The sequence below is a fragment of the Amblyomma mixtum genome, chromosome 1 (genome assembly GCF_055824585.1).
Source record: "Amblyomma mixtum isolate Tamu chromosome 1, ASM5582458v1, whole genome shotgun sequence".
NCBI lineage: Eukaryota > Metazoa > Arthropoda > Arachnida > Ixodida > Ixodidae > Amblyomma > Amblyomma mixtum.
In genome coordinates, this window is record NC_143012.1 from 175,465,026 (window position 1) to 175,471,025 (window position 6,000).

The window sequence follows — 6,000 nt, forward strand, 5'->3', positions numbered from 1 at the left end:
ATAGAAAGCGCTGAACCAGGAACATGTTTTAATGAAATAAGGGATGTAAAAACACAGCTTGAAAGAATAGACGCAGATAAGTACAGAGCGGCAGTTATTCGTGCACGGTCCGAGAAGCTGTGGGCAGCGGAAACACCAACAAAGCGTGCTGTGTCTGATTAGAAACGTAACGCATGTCGGAAGGAAATACGACAAATAAGCACCGGCGCAGATATTTCGACAGATAGCAGTGTTATCAAGCGCGTTATCTGTGATCACTTCAAAGACGTACTGGGTCATTCGCGAAAAGCTGAAGAAGAGTTTTACAGTGAATTTCTACCGTTCATGCCGAAACTTGAAGAAGTGAAAACGCGTCTTGGGCAATAGATTTCCGTGAAAGAAATAGAGCACGCGATAGACACATTACTAATTGGTAACGCCACTGGTCCAGACGGCCTGGGGGGTGCTTTCTACAAAACATTTAGAACTATGTTAGCTCCTGTCCTGCTGAAAGTATTTGCCGAATGTTACGAAGCAAAACGTGTTTCCATGTCCTTCACAACTTCACACCTTGTGCTCATACCAAAAACTGATGATCCGGAAAAACGCCTGTTGGTGAGCTCTTATCATCCGATAAGCCTCACCAACGTTGACTACAAAATATTCATAAAGGTGCTCGCAAAAAGATTGCAGGGAGTCATAACCATGCTGATAGGGGAACATCAGACATGTGGCATAAAGGGGCGGAGCATCGCCACTAACATACACGTATCGCGATCCGTGTTAGATTGCTGCGACTCTTTTGACGACCAAGTGGCGATGATCCAACTGGATCTGGCAAAAGCCTTTGACCGCGTTTCCCATGAAGTACTCTTTGTCATATTAGATTACTAGAATGTGGGCGAGATAATAACAGAGGGCGTGAAAATGGCCTACGCAAATTGTACAACTCGAATTGTTGTCAACGGAGACCTCACAGAGAGCCTGCAAGTGCGTTCTTCTGTGAGGCAGGGTTGCCCTTTGTCACCCTTGCTATTGGCGGCCTACCTTGAGCCACTTAGCCTGGCTATCCAGAATAACGACCGCATAATGGGCTTCAGGCTGCAGTCAGCGCAAGTGAAAATCTTGGCATATGCCTATGACATCGCAGTTTTCTGTTCGAATAGAGAGAGCGTTTGTGAAGCCACAGATGTAGTACACAAATTCTGTAGATCCACTGGTGCCCAGATCAACTGGGAAAAAAGCTACGGGTACTGGTATGGCAGTTGGGAAATCACGCCCGACTACTATTCTCGAATGCGCTGGTCCACCATTCCAACAGTATATCTAGGAGTACCACTTGATTGTTACCGAGAGCCTGATCGGTACTGGAATGAGCAAGCAGCGAATGTCAAGGAAAAACCGATGCTTTTCAAGGACGACAATTGTCCATCTTCTCACGTGTCGCTGTTTGTAATATTTTCCTTGCCGCAAAGATATGGTAGGTGATAAGTGTGCTGAGCGCAGCGCGGGTCAACATTCAAAAAATCCATCGTGTTTTTGACGTTTTTTTTTTGGTCCTCGACTTGGGAGAGGACCAGTCGAATAAATTTGTTTTTGTCCGTGAAGAAATGTGAGCTTCGACTTGTACACTTATTTTTGAGACAAGTGGTCTCGCGTTTTATGTATCTCCGAGATCAAAACGATATGTTCCGACGCACCATAGTGCAAACTCGGCTAGGTCGATTTCTTCCAGAGTTTCTTGTGTGTTCGTGCCAAAGCATTGGTGGGGCCGTGAGAGGGTATCTGCGAGAGGTCGTACTCGCGTATAGGATGTTGCACGTGCGATTTTCTATGCAATATTTGTGTGATGTAGGGAGGAAAAAATTGTATAAGGATTTAGTGGACGTATTGCTACCTGTACCAATGTACCGTTTCCCGCATCGTGGAGGTCCAGGAGCAGATGTTCTTAAGAGAGTAAAGAAGATGCCAGTATCGCCATCAGTCAAATCCTTTTTCTTTAATCTTCACACTAACACATTATCAGTCAAAACATGGATGCAAGATAAAGGCATCTTCATTCCCTGGTCAACTAACTGTTTTCTATGCAAGAAAGCTGAAACCGTAGAACATGTTTTTTCTGGACTGTTGGGACCCCATCTTTTCCTGGGATGTTCTTCAAAGGTCTTTAAAAAAACACTTACCCTTAGATTCCTACGGCATAAGATTCTTACCGTTACACGACGCAGATGGCATTCCATTGGATGCGATTATGCTCCTGGGCCTGCATAGCATGTGGAAAACAAGAATGCAGTAGAACAATGCTGATGTAGAAGTTCGTTCTGTACGGGAAGACTCACTGAACCGCCAGAATGGGCTGATGTGCTTGACGTTTTCACGCAAATGAAAAAATTTTAGCATACCGTGTCAGCCAAAGCCTGGTCGACACGTTTTATCAATTGTATATTTTTGTGAACGTCGATGTCGGCAATAAAGAAAAAAAAGCGTCCGTGGTTCAGTGGTAGAATACTCGCCTGCCACGCGGGTGGCCCGGGTTCGATTCTCGGCTGACGCATTGCTTTACTTTTGCCGGCTTACTCACCGAGCTACGCTATAAAGAGATGGGCAGTATGCGAACGGAACATCGGCGTCGGTGGTTCAGTAGCCCAGATAAACTGGGATAAAAGTCATGGCTTTTGGCATGGCGATTTGGTGGACACACCACAAGCCTTTTGTCGGCTGACCTGGTCAATGGTGCCAACGCAGTACCTTGGTGTACCTCTCGGAAATTACCGTGACCCTGAACCATACTGGGAACATCAAGCCTTGAGGGCTAAAGAAAAGGCGAACGGGTGGTAAGGCAAGCAACTATCGATGTTTTCTAGAGCCACTGTCTGCAACATTTTTCTGATATCTAAAATCTGGTACGTCATGAGTGTGTTGTGTGCGGCGCGGATGAGCATTAAAAAAATGCATCGGGTTTTTGCTATTTTATTTCGGCCTCGACTTGGGAGCGGTCCAGTCGAACGAATTTGTTTTTGCCGGTCAAAAAAAGAGGGTCTTGGCCTGGCTCACTTGTTTCTGCGACAAATCGTGTCACGCTTTGTTTTTTTACGGGATCAGAACGATATCTTTCTGCGCACAGTTATACAAGTAAGACTGTATAGACTTCTTCCTGGATTCGTCGTTTCGTCTGTTCAAAATATGTGTGGAAGTGTGACTGGTTAACTGCGTGAAGTTGTCTTGTCGTATAAGCTTTTGAATGTACGTTTTTCCCAGCAGTATCTCTTAACTGTAACAAAGAAAAAACACTACAGAGACCTTGTAGATGTCATGCTCCCTGTACCTTTGTACCGTTCTCCACATCGCGGCAGCCCAGGACAGGACGTCCTGAAAAGAGTGAATAAAGTGCCAATACTACCCTCAGCCAAATCGTTCTTTTTCAAGTTACATACAAACACCCTCCCAGTTAAGACCTGGCTTCAGGATAAAGGATTCTTCATTCCCTGGAACACCGACGGCTTTTTATGCAAGAAACCGGAAACAATAGAACATGTATTTCTAGATTGCTGTGACCCGATCTTTCATTGGGATGTACTTCAAAGAACTTTAAAAGAACAGTTACCCTTGGATCCATACGGAATACGTTTCTTGCCTGTGAATACCTCAGAGGAAATACCTTATGACCTCATTATGGTCGTGGGCCTCCACGCGGTGTGGAAAAGTCGAATCGAGTTCGAACACGCGGAATTGGTTGATCGCGCGGTTCGTGAACATTTCATTGAGAGCGTTGTGTGCTTATTAATTTGTACAACGCACTGTCTGATCCACCGCAATGGATATCTGTACTAGATGGATTAATGTCGCTCAAAAAATTGTAAAGTCGTGTTATTCAAAGTGTGGCCGCCACGTTTATTTCTTGTAAACCTCTTGAGTTGAATGTCAAAATCTGCAATAAAGAATAAAAAAGCGTCGGTGGTTCAGTGGTAGAATACTCGCCTGCCACGTGGGTGGCCCGGGTTCAATTCCCGGCCGACGCATTGCTTTACTTTTGCCGGCTTACTCACCGAGATACGCTATAAAGCGATGGGCAGTATGCGAGCGGAACATCGGCGTCGGTGGTTCAGATTCTGCTTCCGGCCACGCTCGTGAACGGACGCAGGATGCAGGGCTCCGTAGGAGCGGCTTCAGCGGCCCAGCAGGGCCGCGGAAACAGGATTTTTGATACTGAAGACCCGGAATATCAAGTGTTGCTGCCTCGACTGCCGACAGGCCGTATTGTTTTAAATACGTTGCTTTCACATGTTGATGTGCGGGCCAGGCCATATCGCGTGTAGCACTTCCGCGATGCGCTGGCGGGCTTAGGCCTACTGCCCGATGTTATCGCCCTTGGGGCGTATCAATTGAGCCACGTTTGGGCAATCACCTTCAAGAGCGACGAAGGCGTCAAGAGGCTCGCAAGCGTCAAGAACATGAAAGTGAAGGAGCATCGGTGTATTGTGGTCGACCCAGCCAACCAGGCGGTGCAATTGAAGCTGCATTGGATGCTGTACAACATGCCTGACGACGACATACGGACAGCCCTCTCACCTTACGGAAAGGTGATTGACGTTTCCCGGGAGAAATGACGTGGTCACGGCGTGCAAGAAAAATTATCGTCAACGCGAGTGGTGTCCTTGGTTCTGCGGACGGGCCTCACCGTGGAAGACCTGCCCCACCAACTTCGTATCGCCGGTGAGCAGACCTTGGTTGTTGTACCTGGCAGAGCACCGTTGTGCTTGAAATGCCGAAACACCGCTCATGTTCGACGTGACTGCCGCGTCCCGAAATGTACGCTTTGTCGTCGCTACGGCCATGACGAAGCGCAGTGTGAAAGGACGTACGCGTCGGTAACAGGACCGGCGCCCAGAGAAGACGTGGCGGACATTTTCATGGACGAGGCTTACGTCGCTGCGGCCTCCCGTGCGGAGAGTCGGCCGTTGGACACGGCCGGAATGCCGTCTGAGCATACCGGCGGCCTACCGAACGCGGCTAAAGTGCAACCTACTGAGCAGAAAGCTCAAGAGGAAAAGCCAAGCGATGAAAATGTGAAGGAGTTGGCCACCGAATCAGCCGCTACCGAGGTGGATGCAGCAAAACACGCACCTGGAAGCGATTTGATGGACGTCGCAGAATCGGGTGTAAGGTCAAGGGACTCAGCCAACAACCAGCACGAGAACGTTGGCAACGAGAGCAACGATGAACCCCCGCCGAAATCACTGGGGGGCCGTCGGGCGCACTTGCGTCCGAAACCAAACATTCCGCCGGACAGACGGCCGGCGGCAACACCGCCTCCGTAGGACGTGGCGCCTACTGGGGCGTCCAGGGCAGCGTCGTCGAAAGATGGGCGCCTTTTCAGAAGTAGCCGCTGCGTACACCGTAAAGGTACGCGTGGGAATTGTGCTGCCAATTGCTTACTTGTTGCAAAGCGCTAATATCAGTAGTTACCCAGAGGTACTGTGCGATCCGTGTGCTCTATAAGATAAATGGCTCTGAGACTAGAGACAGCATTAAGAGTTGCCACCTTGAATGTTCGTGGCCTTGGAGCACGTAGGCGACAGTATCAACTTAGTCGCCTCTGTATGGAGAAGGAACTCGATGTCATCGCGATACAAGAAAGTAAGGTCGAGACTTAAGAGCAGACCGATCGCATGGTGATGCCTTTTACCGCGCATTATAATGTGTGTGTATGCCATGCTAATGGCATGTCAGGCGGGTGCGCACTGCTGATACGGAAGAGTGCTGGCATTATTGAAGAGAGTATGACTGTTTGCCAAACTGGCCGCATGCTTATTGTAGATTTTTCTTTTTCTGAATCCTTGTGGCGGATCATATGCGTTTATGCGCCTAACAATGTGAATGACCGAATGGTATTTTTTGAGTACATTGAGCAGTACTTAAAGTGTGATCGCTTTGTCATGTTTCTCGGTGATTTTAACTGTGTGTGTTTTGCCGAGGATCGATTCAGAGGTGCACATGTTCGTGACAAAAGTGCTCTCCTTT

The 6,000-nt window shown here is 48.1% G+C and overlaps 1 non-coding gene and 1 pseudogene across 1 annotated transcript; both read left to right on the forward strand.

Annotated features, from left to right (window-relative positions):
- Nucleotides 1-3,927: 3,927 nt before the first annotated feature.
- Nucleotides 3,928-3,998, forward strand: TRNAG-GCC (transfer RNA glycine (anticodon GCC)). Its single transcript has one exon. It is a non-coding gene; the product is annotated as a tRNA-Gly (tRNA).
- A 123-nt stretch (nt 3,999-4,121) lies between these two features.
- Nucleotides 4,122-5,297, forward strand: LOC149369930 (uncharacterized; annotated as a pseudogene).
- Nucleotides 5,298-6,000: the final 703 nt, after the last annotated feature.